The sequence below is a fragment of the Rhinolophus sinicus genome, chromosome 8, assembly GCF_057876585.1.
Source record: "Rhinolophus sinicus isolate RSI-liver-muscle chromosome 8, RSI-T2T, whole genome shotgun sequence".
In the NCBI taxonomy this organism is placed as follows: domain Eukaryota; kingdom Metazoa; phylum Chordata; class Mammalia; order Chiroptera; family Rhinolophidae; genus Rhinolophus; species Rhinolophus sinicus.
The window spans coordinates 51,867,219-51,883,212 of record NC_142508.1 but is presented as its reverse complement, the minus strand read 5'-3'; the positions used below and the strand labels follow the sequence as shown (position 1 = coordinate 51,883,212).

Sequence of the window (15,994 nt, the reverse complement as noted above, 5' to 3'; positions counted from 1 at the left end):
GCCCCACCGGAGCCTGAGAGCTGGATCCGCAGCAGACATGGAAGCCTGGTACCCTGGGGGAAGGGGAGGCGAGAGCAGACCTCTTGCAGAGATGAGGTGGGAGAGCAGAAGGTGCATCCTAAAACTGAACGGGCAGGAAGGGGGCAGAGAGAGGAAGACAAGAACCAGAAGCTGCCTGAGAATGGAAGAAGATGGAAGTGGAGAAACAGAGTCAGAGGAGGGTGACGAAGAGGAAAAAGAAGCGTCGCCTGGGTGCCTTGGAGAGCACCCCTGGTGATGCAGATGAAGAAAGTCAAACAAACTAACAGGCCGAGTGGGCAGCCCAGGGCCCTGTGTGTCAGGGGCACACAGGTGCGGGAGGAGGGGTCAAGTCATGTTTCCCAGCCCACACTTGTGGCCGTGAAGAGCTGGAGCAGCCATTTATTCATTCATTTATTTCTTCCTTTCTTACTGAGCAGCTGCACTCTGTCAGGTGCTGGCAGTTTTTGGCACAGACAAGCGAGACCCTGCCTCATGGAGTCTGCAGGCCAGGGGGTGCAGAGAGCCCTGACACTGATGGCAAGCATGATGGGGGTTGTGGAAGCAAAGTTCAGGGGTGGAGGACGGATGGTAGGGTTCAAGGACAGGGCAAGAAGGGGGGCTTTAGAGAAGATGGCAGCTGACACTTGACAGCAGAGCAGCTCCGCCCTGAAGGCCCACAGGCCTAGGAGGAGCTGAGAGGGTGAGGGCAGCAGGAGCCAGGCCAGAGGTCAGAGGCGGCCAGACAGTGGGACCCTGGGGTCATTTCAGGAGTTTGGACTCTGACCAAGGCTGCAGAGGGTCATTGAGGCGTTTTCAGCAGGGGAGTGGCCAGCTCACAGAGGAAAGCTGGAAAGCCCGCTCTACTCTGCTTTAAGGAGGGTGGGCTGGAGGGCTGGGGGCGGGAGGCCTGCACCAGGAGGTGGATGGCGCCTGGCCCTGTGGGCTCACCATGAGCCTATAAAATTGTCCCAAAGCTGGGGGGAGGGGGAGAACAACAATAAACAAAAACAAAAGCGATTGCTCTGACGCCATAAGAAAGAATGACAAGCTCTTTATGTCCTGATATGGACAGCTCTCCAAGTGAAGAAAAGCAAGGTATGGAGACTGTACAAATGGTCAATCCTTTCTTTCAAAAGGGAGAAGAAAATGGCTGTGCGTTTGCTGATGTATGTGCATAAAGTATCTCTGGAGGGTTCCACCAGACACCAGTGCTGCTGGCTGCCTGTGGGGGAGGGGGTGGGGGCTGGGGCAGAGGCCCTTGGGGGATTTTACTCCATCTCCTGTGTCCCTTTTGAAACGTGAAGCAGAAGAATGGATTACCCAGTCCCAACAGTTGAAAAAAAAAAATAATAAAATCCATGGGTTCTAAAATATAGAGAAAACTGCAAAATAGAAGCTAATAAAAGTTTACTTAAGTCATCAAAATGTTATTTGTCTTTAAATGTCATCTCCACAAAAGTTTCAGTACCTCTGAAAACACATTGAGGGTTGGCTTCCCAAGCATTCCTGAGCACAGCATGATTGATTGCTGAGCCCTCAACGTCAATGTTAAACTTAATAAGTTACTTACTAGCCAAATAATTGCACATGCAAAATTATAAGAATAATTTTTTTGAAGTGTTTCAAAACCAGTGGTATTTAACTGTGGGTGTGGGTGGGAGTTTTCACATCTGCTGGGCTCTGGAGGCACTGACCTGGCCTGGGGCTGAGGTGGGAGAGGAAGCAGTGGGAGCAGTGGGGCAGGAGCGACCAAGGATGGCCCCCAGTCTTGTGCCTCCTGCAGCCCACGGGTGGGTTTGCTTTTTGAAGTAATTTGATCTTGTCAAATTCAGAGAAGTAGCAGAGGTTGGCACCATCTGGAAGATAAAAAGATTGGTCCTTTGTGATCTGTAGGGAATCTGTTGCTATTGGTAGGCGTTCTTGTTCATATGCCAATGTGTTCTTATAAGGGCAATAAGGCCATGTATTCATGGGCATGTTTGGGGACCTCCCCTGTCCACACCCCAAAGCCTGGTGTCAAAGACTACTCAGGGGTCAGAGGTAAGACCTGGTCCAGACCTTTGTCCTTGTTGGACATCTACTTGAATAAGCTTGGCTTTTCCAGCTCAGCTTAGTAGAGTCATTTCAAAGGGGACCAGGACAGGCCTGGAGAACATGAGGTCAGGAAGGATGGGGGGCGGGGGCAGCTGCTCTGATGTGGCCAGAGAACTAACTGATGAAGAGCCTGGTACTATCAGAGCAAGGGAAGGACGACCTGTGAAAAGCAGATGAAAAGCCCAGAAAGTGTGACCACTGGGGACAGCGGCGGAGGGACAGTCCTCCATGCTCAATAGCACCTGAGGGCATCACTGTTCAACAGTCCAGCTTCATACTTAATGGTCATCATTTGTCATAGAGAACAGGATAAATGCCATTGGTGAACATTTCCCACATAAAACCTTTAACATATGTTTAAGCATTGTGCCTAAAGGGATAAGATTCAGTTACCTGAAACCTCAAGTGAAATACATTTCTTTCCAAAGATTCCAAACGGGTCAAGTTTCCGCACGTCTTTGGAAAGAGAGGGGGATTCCTAGACAATTCAGACCATCTGCTCAGGGGTCAGTCACTCCGTAGGATGCTGTGGGCTGGAGGCCTCAGAGCTCTTTTTTCAAGCCCTGCCTGGCCCAGCTGCCTGCCTGGCAGCTTCAAAGTTAACCTTTTGCAAGGCATCAAAGCGGAGCCATCGGGTGCCGCGGTGTGCAGGGCCTGGGCACTGTGCCCGGCGCCGAGCACCCTTTGCATTCTTCAGGGAGGCCTTGGGCAGGCCTAGTGGTTGGCTCACAGGCCTCTACGGTGTGGCCCTGGCCTCCCGTGGGCTTTGGATGAACATACAGGGACAGTGCCAGCAGGGTGGGAGGGTCACACACCTGGGCTGGGAGGGGACAGAAAGTGCTCTCAAGACCCCAAAGGGGCTTGAGCTGTTCCGAAGGACGTCATTTCTCTAGTCCAAGTGGGGCTTTCTGTGAGGTCCTGCTCAGGGGGAATCTGGCCCGGCAGACGCCCAGGCCTCCCACCACGGGGACTGGTTTCTGAGGCTAACTCCCTCACCCCCTCTGGGGCAGAAGAAGGGAGGAAGGGGAGGGTGTCGCCTTCATGCAAGGGACCAGCCTCTCTGCACAGTCTGAGAATGCCAGGAATGGAGCCAGAGGGGACTCAAATACACTGTGATTCTCCTGTTCTCAAGCACCTGGTCAGTCGTTCATTCATTCATTCATTCATTCATTCATTCATTCATTCATTCATTCATTCAACTTTCCCTAGGCACCTGTCACAAAGCGCCAGCCTGGCTAAGTCTAGGGCTGCGTTGTCCAACTGAAATCGAACCTGAGCCACCGGTGCCATTTATGATTTCTTAGTAGCTTTGTTAAAAAAAAAAAAAAAAAGGAAAAAAAACAGGTGAGATTCATTTAAATAATATTTCAGGTAACCCAATTCATCTAAAAGTTATCATTTCAACATGTAATCAATATACAAAGTATTAATAAGATCGTTTATACTCTTTCTTTTCACACTCAGTCTTCCAGAGCCGGTGTGTACTTTACACTTAGAGCATATCTTGATTCGGACCAGCCGCATTTCAAGTCCTCAGGAGGCACACGTGGCTGTTGGCTGCCGAATCAGATAGCACAGATCTAGAGATACAAAAAATAGTAGCACCCAGACCTTTTACTGGAGGGGATCACTGCCTGGTGTGCTAGTGATGAGGGGGTAGGGGGGACAGACATGGGAACAGCCAATTATGTAAAGCAGGGCTTGGTAAGTGCTACAGGGTGCCAGAGCAGAGAGGATATGTCCAAAGTGTCCTACTTAGGCTCTGGAGACTGGGCTTTTGGGCCCTGCTTTGTCACTTGGTACCCCTGCCCAGTGCCTGGTGAGCTATAGACACAGGCAGGCATTTAATGAATAACCACGAGGAGACGCCCATCAGACTGAAAAGTTAAAAGTGCTGGTCCTGGCCGGAGAGCTGAGAACTCTCTGCCCTGCTCATGGAGTGGGAAGTGGGCAATTCTTGGAGGGCAACTTGGCAACATCTGGGGAAGCTCATCCCCTGCCACCCAGTCACTCCACTGAAGGATGTGTGTCCTCCAGAAACCCATGTGACCACGCGGAGACGGCATGGGGGTGTTCACTGCAGCATGGTGGGTAACAGTTCGAACTTGGAAATGCTCTGTTTGTTAGAAGAATGAATAGACAATCAGTGGCATATTATCATGACCTACTCATTCAATGGAAGACCACACAGCAGCCAATATGAAAGAACTAGGTCTACGTGCATCCACATGTGAAATCTTCAAAAGCTTATTGAGCAAGAGAAAAGCAAAACTGCATGGTATGACATCGATCGGAACATTTTGAAAAAGACAAACCAGTTTATAAATGTACATAAAACACTTTAGCATTCTGTAAGAGGGCTGCCCACTGGCTTTAGATGAGCAGTTGATTCTGGGAAGGAAGGAGAAAAAGGTGGGATGGGACAGGAGGACAAAGGGGGTCAGGGTCTTATATCAACATTTTCTCTCTTAAAAACTTCAGTGAACATGGCAAAAGGCTAATCTACGTTAAATACATGAGTACAAGTTAAGGTATTCTCTGTACTTTTTAATACTTGAAGTATTCCATAATAAAAAATTAAAACCCCTCTGAGTTAAAAACATGAATTAATGAATGGCCTTCAGAAAGTCACCCATCCTCTCTGTGCCTCAGTTTCCATGTCTGAAAGATGGGTGAATAGTGTCTATGTCACTGAGTTGACGTGGGGCAAAAATGTGGCCATTTTTTCATGATCAGAGTCTGGTAACAGAAGCCCTTAATCAAAAACCGTCGTGAATGTTTACTGAATACTTACTATGTGCTGGACACAACAAATGAACTGGCTTAGTGACAACTACAAAAGGAAGGTATCCTTACCCCTGTCTTACAGATGAGGATGCTGAGGCAGAGAGGTTAAGTAAGTTGCCAGCATGACCAGTGGCGGACCCGAGATTTCAGCTCAGCCAGTCAAGTTGACTTTTGGCATTTTGACCCCCTTCTGTATGTCGGATTCGCTTGCCTTTTCTGGAGATTGAACACTATTTTTCAAGTCTGCAGGTGCTAAATCACGCCCAGGGCTCCGGGCCTGGGCTAATCTCAGGAGAGGCAGGTGGTGCCCACTCTGGTTGCAGATGGCTCAGATCTGGGTCCACTCCTTGGCATGGACAAGCCCTTCTAAAAGACCAAATTTCTACCCACCGACTTTAGGGGGCCCCCATGCGCACCAAGTTCAATGAGCTCATTAAATGCTTCTGAGGATGTGGCCACCCATCTTTACATCTCCTAGCAACAAAAACATTCCACAAGGTGAGGTGGCCACACAGAAGAGGGAGTTCTGAATCCTAGATCTGCCTTCACGTTGCCCTGGGGCCCAGAGAGCAGCTCACCCCCGGGCCTGGCAGCCTCAGCTGGGGAGTGAAGACGGAACTCGAACACTCAGAGATTCTCTCCTTGGCAGCGGGGCTCCACTCTCTGAGCAAATGAATTGTGCAACAAATGAATACCATCTTCCCCGCGGGCACTGGCAGGCAACAGTGAGAAGAAAATGAACTTTCCCTTCTACATGCCATTTAATTTCAATATCTCATTTAATTTAAATTGGAATGACTCACACTGAACCGTGGTTTGGTGAGGGTGGGGGGTGGGAGGAAGCAGCTCTGCCACTTCTTTCTCTAGTATAAAGTTCTGTAATCTTGACATTAAAAAAACCCAGGAGTACATATGAACTGCTATAAGAAAATAAAGATACAGTGTTAAAAATTCAGGAAAAGAGGTACAGGAAAGTGCTTTGCTTGCCATGCTGCTGGGCACACAGAAGGTGATGTTAAAAATAGACAAGAGGTCATATAGTGAGGACAAAAATGCAGGGCTCCTCTCCAAGCTTTGGAGAGGTCCAGAGGCTGCACGGGGACCAGGCTGCCTGCCCTCCAAGCCGCGAGTGGAAGCCCCTGCAAGGTTACCCTCTTACCTCTAGGAGAAGAGATCAGTGGCTGTCATGCATCTCAGGCCAGGGACAGTCGCTCACTCATCTGGGGTGGCCATCTGGGCAGGTTGTTCTCTGTCCCCTGCTGGCCTGACTCTCTCCTGACTCCTCATTTGGACTAAATGCCTGGCCTTTGCAGAGAAGAGAAATTATGGTTAAGCTCAGGCCTTCCAATGGCCCCCGTGGCTTTTGAAGCTTACTCTGTACCATTAATCCCTGGCTCTCATACGCCCAGGTCTGGCCTCGAGGACATAGAGGGATGGATCAGCTGGAACCCACACAGAGGACAGAAACCCACATGGTGAGGGGAATCAAAACCACGACAGGGGAGGAAGAAGGAGACAGAGGACGTGACCATTTCCGAAAGGCTCTCCTGGGACTTGTGTGGGGCCCTCGTGGGGGAGTTTCAGGAAATTGTTTATATATAGCAGAGGGGGAAATTTCCGGCAATCAGAACTGGGGTGAGTTGCCTCAAGATATGTGAGTTCCCCGAGTTTGAGTGTGTCAGGCATGTTGATCACCACAAGGGGATCTACTGGGATGAATGGCCCGATGACCCTGGGAGCCTGGGAGGGTTTGCACACACTCCTCTTGTGAGCTGGCTGCCTGTCTCCTCAGCTTTCTGAGCTGGGGTGTGTGTGTGGGGGGGTCCTGCAGCACGGGGTGCCCTCACAGTGTTGGTGGGACAGGGTGTTACGCTCCATTGAAGCCCACATGAGATGTCAGACAAGCAGCCCCCAGGGCAAGACAGCAACCCTGATCCTGGCCTGGGGGCCTCAAACTGAAACAGGCCAGGCAAGCAGCCACAACGGAGCACGTGGATACAGTTTGGGTAGAGAGCTGCAAGGTCTTCGCACGTGGCCGAGACTGTGTGTGGGTGGTTAAGAGCAGCCAGGCAGAGAGACGGGGATTTCCAGCAAGCTGCTAAGAACAGAGTCAGCCATGGCAAGGAAGTCTGCTCAGACCTGTGAAACCCACCCCGAAACCATTCATTCGCACCGGTTCTGGGAGAGGAGACGAGGCTCGCCAAGGCAGGGAGCAGGGCTTCTTTTCCCAGCATGTTCCTCAGCTGCCACTTAGCTCCCAAGCCTTTTGGAGTTCAAATGAAAGAACTCATCGCTAAAAGGCTCAACCCTTACCCACTTAGGGGTAAAGAATGTCCTTGGAATTAAAGCCGGCATGCACCCCGGGAGGCACAGGAAGTGGAGTCCGTGCAGGGGGTTGTGGGCTGGCTCATGCTGCGAAACGACTGTGCCTGAGTGGGAGAAGCAGAGGACTTGGCTTTTGCAGCATGTATCAGATCAGGCTGGAGGGGGGGTGAACTCAAGTCCCTGCTCCCCACTGACAGCCTCTATTCAGGGACCCCTATTCAGTCCAGTGCAGGCCCTGAGGGTGTGTTCTTGTCATACCTGAGCGACAACCTTGATGACTAGAGTTTCTTTAGGGGTTCTGTGATTCTGAAAAGGGATGTAATTAAACACTGCTGGTGGCCGAGCTTGGCCTCTGCCCAGTGGCCGCTACCCAGCCACTGCAGATATCCACCCTATTCTGTTGTAACAGAGCTGTGCTAAATGACAGGAGATGGAGGCAGAGTGGAGCCCAAGGCACCTGCGTAAGCAAGGGAGCCCCAAGGTGCAGCTGGAAGCCTGGAGGGAAATGGTCATGGTGGAAGTTTTTCCAGACTTTCCCTGACTTCTAGAATTGTTGTCGACACACGCTTCCAAGCACCCAGGACATTCCAGCACTAGGTCAGCTCAGCTGCTCCTCTATCTAGCCCCTCTGCTTAGGGTGAACAGGGTACAGGTGAAGGCAGGCTAAGGTAAGGCCTGGGTAAGGCCGGAAAGGACCATACAACCCTCACCTCAGCCTCTTCAATCCTCAGCTGGGAGTAGAAGTCCCTGTCCCAGGAGCCCTGGCCCAGCAGCTTGGGGCTAAGCACTAAGCATCATTGCAGGCCTGACCAACCCCGGCCCAGCTTGCTAACTGGTACTTGTGTGTCCCTCCCGGGCATATTTGAAGGAAGGAGAACCCACAGTTTGGGGGTTTTGTATCCTGCCAGAGCCTGGGTTAGTAGGTGGCCAGGTTGGTCCTGTGGGGTGGGGCAGGTCCCCAGAAAAGGCTCTGTGGCCTCACCTTCTCGTCTTTAGTTGACTGCCCTGGAGCAATGGAAGTGTCTGGCTAAGGAAAGCAAAATGTGCTACAAAAAAAATCTTCGTTTTCCTGGCCCTGGGAGGGGTGGGGGCTGGGAGGGAGGTAGATGGCAAACCCTGTCCCTCTGAGGGGTAGGAGGCAAGCTGTGATGTGGTGGGAGCCACCTGGGTGTCAGCCTGTGGCTCTCCTTCCTTCCTCGGTGACTCAGCAAACTGGAGAGTCACAGCTGAACTGCCTGGGGGTGCTGGGGAGGACCTGCCCCAGCTGACAGCTCCCTGTGGAGCAGGGACAATCAATGATAAGATTTATTCAGCTCCAGGCTTGCCAGTGACTCTCACTCTCCTTCCCAAATCAACACAAGGACAATGACAGACAGCCAGGCTCTGCTAGAGGGGCTTTTCAGAGATGTGTATTTCTAGGTCCTTTCCCTGGCGCCTCTGTTTCTGGGGGCCGGGGTAGGGCTGAGGTTCTGTTTGTGACAGATGTCCCCCAGGTGGCTCAGTAAATCACCTGGCAAAGGCAGTTTCACAGGAGGCACTAGGCGCGGTGGGAAGTGGGTCTGGGGAGGCAGGGAGGGTATGCTCTCAACTCTCACGTATTCTCTTTTCACAGGGTGCCTCTCGGTCACTAGCACAGAGGAGCCACTTCCTTTTGTGATTCCGTGGAATTCTTCCCTTCCTAAATGCCCCCTCCTGCTACCCTGTGGAGCCTGTGTAGGCAGCACCCACACTTCCTCCACGCGGGGCATGGGGGACTCTGCCTGGTCTGGATGTTAAAGTACATGAGACATCATCAGAGGTACAAATAGAAACAAGAGCAGTCAGTTGTAACTCTAGCCCCCAGGCCCAACCCCCTGGGCCGCCGGTTCCCACACCCGTGGCGAGGCTCTGTCCACCACCCAATCCTCAGCCCCACAGGGACAGAGGGAGCAGAGCGGACAGGAACTGGCCCAAGCACAGAAGCAGCAGCGGCCAGAAAGGAAACACTTCAGTTGCCTCAGCCTGCCTCTCCTCCCCCTCCCCCTACCACCTTCCCCACCCAAACTCCTGGGGGCTGGCCACTCCCTGCCACCTGCGTCCTGGCTTTACCCATCTCCCTGACTGTTCAGGTGGGAGTCCCACCTGGAAGCTCCTGCCTGCCCCCGGCTCCCACCTTCCCCAGGGAACCTCCCATGGGCATTTTCACCAGAGGGCTAGCCCTCGCCTAAGAACTCAAGCTCCATCCTGTCTGTGCACATGTCCTGGCATTTCATCACATTAAGAGCCTGTGGCAGGGCCTGTGGGTCACTCCTCTCTGTGCCTCCTACTGCCCCCAATTCAGCATCCAAAGGGCAGTCAACTGGGCTAGAGGTTGCCGAGCTGGGGGTGGGGGGCAGCTTCCAGCACCCACTCCTGATCTTCCTGCAGGCCCAGGGAAGGGGTGGGGTCCAGAGAAGAGCGGCCTACGTTGTGCCCACATGGGGCTTTTCTCAATGGTGGGCTGCTTGGGGAACACATGTGGGAAGGGAACCAAGGGACCCCTTGCTGAAAATGGAACAACACTCAGCTGAATCTTAACTTCCTTCGGGTTCTCGGCTCCTCCCCATCTGTTTTTGCTCCACTGGTCCGCAACCAAAATGCACCTCTTTGTTGCTGGCCTGCCCCACTCTCCCAGGCTCAGTCCTGCCTCAGTTTCCCTCTGTCCAGATGTGAGGGCAGCCTGGCGTGTGGCTGCACGTCAGCCTGCATCACTAACCACACCACCCAAGCAGGGAGAACACCACTCCTCCCGGATAATCCCGTAAAGCGCGGGTGAACAGTGCCTTCCTCCCGGGCTCCAGCCAAACAGGCGGCTCACAAAGGCGCACCCTGGGTCTCTATCGAGTTTTGAGAAGTGCCTCTTCACCCAGAAGTAATTTGGCAGAGAGCTTACCTGACCTCAGGGTAGCCATTTACCAGCAGGAACTACAAATGGCTTTGAGCTCCTCAGAAGGCCGGCGTTGAGTAAATTCCAGGAATTATAGGTGATTAGCAGAACAATTCCACTCCTGAAGGTCTAGCTCTGAGCGGCAGGGCAGGCCCAGGTGGGAAGCCAGAATGGTAGAGGCCGCAGGCCACGTCGATAGTAGTCTTCCTTAAAATCTCTCAGAGGTGACTGCATGGATGGATCTAGAAGGTATTATGCTAAGTGAAGTAAGTCAGACTGAGAAAGACAAAACCGTATGATTTCACTTATATGTGGAATCTAAAGAACAAAATAAAGGAACAAACAAAACAGACTCGTAGATACAGAGAACAAACTGATGGTTTCTACCGTGTTTCTCCGAAAGTAAGACCTAGCCTGACAATCAGCTCTAATGTGTCTTTTGGAGCAAAAATTAATCTAAGACCCAGTATTATATTATATCATATTATATTATGTTATATTACATTATGTATTATATTATATTATATTATATTATATTATATTATATATTGTATTATATTATATTGTATTAAAGACCCGGTCTTATATTATAGTAAACTAAGACCGGATCTTATACTAATTTTTGCTCCAAAAGACGCATTAGAGCTGATTGTCCAGTTAGGTCTTATTTTCGGGGAAACACAGTAGATGGGAGGGAGGTCGGGGGGGCAGGAAGAGAAAGGTGAAGGGATTAAGAAGTACAAATTGGTAGTTACAAAAGAGTCACGGGGATGTAAAGTGAACAGTATGGGGAATATAGTCAATAATATTGTAAAAACTATGTATAGTAGTACCAGGTCGGTACCAGACTCATCGGAGGGATCACCTCATAAATTATATAAATGTCTAACCACTACACTGTACACCTGAAACTAATATAAAATAATATTGAATATCAACTATGATTAAAAAATAGTCGTGGGGATATAAAGTCAATATAGGGGATATAGTCAATGATATTGTAAGAACTATGTACAGTGTCAGATGGGTAATAGATGTATTGGGTTTATCACTTTGTGATGTATATAAATGTCTAATCATTATTTTTTTGTACACCTGAAACTAGTAAAAACAACAACAACAACAACAAAAACCAACCAAACAAAAAAATCCCTCACAGGGAAACGTCCTAAGTAGGCTGGGAGAAACCCACAGCTGAGATCCTCCAGCCCAGAATGGTTACTCCCTATTTGCCTATATAGGCCAGATATTAAAGCTGAGTCTCAAGAATACCCTAGAATACCCTACCCCAGTACTGAAGGAGCGATGGAGGCTGCTCTTTTTTCTCCTCTCTCTCTCTCTATAATTTTTTTATTGGGGGATATTGAGGAACAGTATGTTTTTCCAGAACCTATCAGCTCCAAGTCAAGTCACTGTTCTTTTCAATCTACTTGTGGAGGGCACAGCTCACTGGCCCATGTGGGAATTGAACCGGCGACCTGGGTGTTATGAGCACTGTGCTCTAACCACTGCGCAACCAGCCACCCGGCTGCTATTTCTTTGGATGCATTCTGACACTGACTCAGTGTCAGAAACTGTCCAGAACATTTGGATTGTATACATATATCACAGAGGACTCTGCTTCTTGACATTTTTTTCCCACTAAAAAAAGGACTCTCATGTTTTCAAGTTGCTTCTCCTTGAGGACACTGGTTGAGCACATTTTCATATGCTTATTGGCCATTTGCATGTCTTCTTTTGGGAAGTGCCTGATCAACTGAGTTGTCTGTTTTTTTAATTTATCTGTGATTTTTCATATATTTGGATAGAATTCTTTTGTTGGGTAATTGTATTCTAAATATCTTTTTTCTCTCTGTGACTTCCTTTCTCACTGTCCTGTATTGTTTAATGAACAAAAAGCTTGTGATTGTAATGTAGTACAATTTATCATTTCTTGATGTGTCCTGCTTAAAAATCTTGGCCAAGCCCAAGGTCACGACTATACAGAGGGTGCCAAAAAGATGTGTACACATTTTAAGAAAGGAAAACTGTATTAAAATTGTAACACACAATATACACCGATAAGAAAAGATGAACACAAGTCACGTTTGACTTCTGCAATAATAAGAGGTGCTCAAAGTGGTTACTATCAGAATCCAGACACATCTGATTACAGCGAACTACTGCTTGAGCAACGTTGACCAAAGTTTTCACCTGTATACATTTTTTTGGCAACCCCAGTATTCTCCTGTTATTTTCTGGAAGCTATATCATTTTATTCTTCATATTTAGGCCAATAATCCACAAGGTACCACTGACACACCACCAATATGTCTAAAATTAGACTGGCAACACAAAGTGTTGGGTGACGATTTGAAGCTGGAGCTCTCACACTCGGTGGGTAGGATGTTCAACTGGCTCCACTGGAAATACATCCTACAATGTTTAACATATACCCCCCAACAGGTTCACTTTTACATATAATCCTAAAAGAACTGTGTACATATGTGCACGAAAGGGCAACGGCAGCAATACTGGGATCAGCCCTGCCAGCCAAGCACGAGTCAGGAGGCTTTGGCTAGAAATAAACGGCAGAGATTTACTCAAGGGTCTTAGGGTTTACAAACCGGAAACACAAGTAGGCCATTCCTAGTGTTCTGAAGAAAAACTGGGAGTTCTTAAGAGTAAACAGTACCTTAAGAATAATCAGCCTGGCATTCTTAGTTTCTGCATTGGTCCGAGATGGTGATCCTCTAGATGACCGGTGGTCTGGATATGTGACCATTCTGTCCTAAGTCCCTCAGGGGATAATCAGAGGGTTATCTATAGGGTTTATATACCGACATCTATATCTATCTGTCTCCAGGCGTAACCGGAGAGTTCAAACGTTAAATTCCCAGGCTGGTTAAAGCAAGATTTGATCATTTCCTTAAGGCCCAGCCTACTTGATTTTCGTAATTTAGCATCTTGACTAGAGTGATTCCACTTTATTTCTTCCCTCTTTCCTCAACATCCCAGGGTGGCTGGGAAGACAATGTAAATGAAAGCATTAAAGAAATGTTAGCTGCTGTTATTTTTTGAGAACGACTGTTTTTATTCACTTACTCATTCAATAGACGTTTACAGAATGTTCACTGTGAATAAGCACTTTGTTTCTTCTTAGGTAAGGACTACTTCTAGATAGTCCTTCACCTCGGGGGTGAGTCTGGCCAATAAATAGTATGTTCTAGAATTGTTAAAACATTAGCAGTGAAGAACTTTTTTCAATGTAGCCCTACCACATTCCACTAGCCCACATGACGTTGCTGCAAGTAGGGGTTACCACTCTCCTTTTTCAATCAAGACATGAGAAGTAACTCACCCATGGCCACAGATCTAGAAAGTGGCAAAGCTGGGATTCACACTTGGCACTCTCACTAAACGCTACCTCACTCCCCAGTCCCATTAGCTGACAGTAGACATGGCTTCAGCATGTGGAGTTACCAAGGAAGAACGAGGCACTGCTGGGGGCAAGAAGAATTCTCCTTTTTTAGAACATCCAATCCTGAGGAATGACCAACTCTTCTTTAGTAATGAGTTAAACGTGGCGGGAGGAGGGGACCCAGAGGGCACTAAACCCCACCCACCTTAGGCTTCACTTACTCCTCAGTGCCTGAGGGGCACCCAGGGCCCTCAGTGACCTGGGTGGGTGTCCTGGCCTTGGGGACGATTCCCCAACTACTGTGGACTGTACAAGGGCAGGGATCTTGCTCACACAACTTCACGAGTATTCCAAAATGCAATTATTTACAGATTTATTGATGGTATCTGGGATGGGTTGCAGACAGCACTAAATATAGGAGGCTATTCTGCTTTACAAGGCGACACAAGTTTAAGCCAAAGGTTTCCTCCAGTCAAATTCCAGGGGATGCTTTGCTGGCACTTGTCACATTACTCGGAAAGCAAAAGACCAGGAGAACACAATGCTTGGCAATTCTAAAGCTGGACTAGATCTCAAATTCTGAAGAAAAATCTTCAGATCACTGCAAAAAAAAGTGTCCCCCCCAACAAGTTAATCCTTAAGGAAGAAAAGGCTCCTTCGAAGGACGGCCATTCATTTCTAAGAAATGGCAAACTTAATCAGATTTTGTACCCATTCAAGAATATCTTAAGCATTTTCAGGAGTAATTGTCAACAGTAAGAGGATCAAGGTATTTAAGTTATCCCTGCATTCTGGGGTATATGGAAATTAAGTCAGATTAACACACCACATACCTAAGAGTTAGTAGGGGGGGCACAAACTAACATTTGTGCCAGGCTTTCTACTGAATTGAAGAAAAAAATCCAAAGCTTAAGAGACACTGAGTTGATGGAAAGCCTTAAGAAATGTCAATTAGTAAGCGGAAGTCTATTTTTAAATTCCGCTCTCATCACTATAATTGCTAAAAACGTCCACAGGGCATGGAGATTAATGCCCATGGCTATTTTCCACTTACCATTATGTCATAAAGTAGCTACTGTGTTAAGACAGATAGAACACCGAAAACAGGGCAGTTTTAGAAGCAAATATTTTTCTTTTGAAGGCAAAACAAAAAAGGCGAGAATTACTATATGCAGGAATAGCTTTTCCAAGTACATCAATCAGAAAAATAAGCTATTAAATCAAAGCTAATTATACAGGAACTTTTTTCTTTGATGAGGTTTAAAAATACCCGATCTCTGGGAAATTAACTTGAAAACTTAAATCACTGAAGACTTCTAAGTTGCTTCTATTCTATACCTAATTTCATTAGAACTAGCAAAATCAGTTAGTCCTTAGTGAGCACGTTGCTTTTTGTTATTTACGAAGTTACTGCCGACTTTTCCATGGTTAGTACCATTTTTAAATGCAACCATTAGAAATGGAAAACGACATTTTTATATAAGTAACTGATTTGTCTTATTCACCTTTTTTTGTTATTAGGTAAGAATTTGACAAACAATACTTTCATTAGTGGTAACGGTATGGAGAGTATTGCGCCTTCTCCAATCTGCACGAGAACCACCGGTAGTATGGTGAACGTGTGGCCCTTTCCAAGGCCACAGCTCTTGAGGCCTGCAGATGTCAGCCCTTCCATCTCGCTGTGCGTGTGGACTGGTCTGGTGATCCACTGGGTGTCAGGATTCCGTCCCATCGCTTTATGGAATGGATCGAGGACAACCTCCAAGAATTTGTATGAGGAAACTTCACCAACCCAGTAATTCGGGACTCTCAGAGCCCCACTGTGGCGTCCAACTCTCTCCTTGGCAACAGACTAAAGGCTTCGAGTAAATTTAGCTGGTTAACACCATGGACAGTCTTGTCATACGTTGCACCTTTAGGAACTGGGCGTATGTGGCTACCACAGTGCATGGGAATCCAATTTACGACATAACCTTGACTGGCCTTGTTTCCCAGCCTGGGCCGTTATCAAGCTGGATGAAGTGGGGCTTGTACTGCCAGCAGCACACCTAGAAGAAAGCGCATTGTATCGGACTGCGCCTTCCTCCAGAGCTCCTGGATATACTTGTAAGCACCCATCTTGGCTTAGCTGATGGCTGCGGCCTGACCTGTCCTACTCACCTTACTGGATGGACGTTAAGCAAGAAATAAAAATGTTCACCAGCATGATTGTAAGCATATGGATGACTTGAAGGGGATCTCTCCACACACACATACCCTCTCCCTCCCTCCAAGCCCTTCAGATTTTTAAAGAATACCTTGATAGACTTTTTCAGTATACAAATACACTTGGTGTTGTTCCCTGAATTCTTTTCTATAAAAAGGCAGAGTATGAATACATTTCAAGTGGCTATTTGACAGGCTCACTAATTTTATCCTGGGTGGGGAAAAACAAGTCTGTTCTTAGGGCCAAGGAGGCTGGA

General features: G+C 48.1%; 1 pseudogene; it reads right to left on the bottom strand.

Moving 5' to 3' along the window:
• Positions 1 to 14,907: 14,907 nt before the first annotated feature.
• LOC141567475 (large ribosomal subunit protein eL15 pseudogene) lies at positions 14,908 to 15,774 on the bottom strand (annotated as a pseudogene).
• Between the last annotated feature and the right edge of the window lie 220 nt (positions 15,775 to 15,994).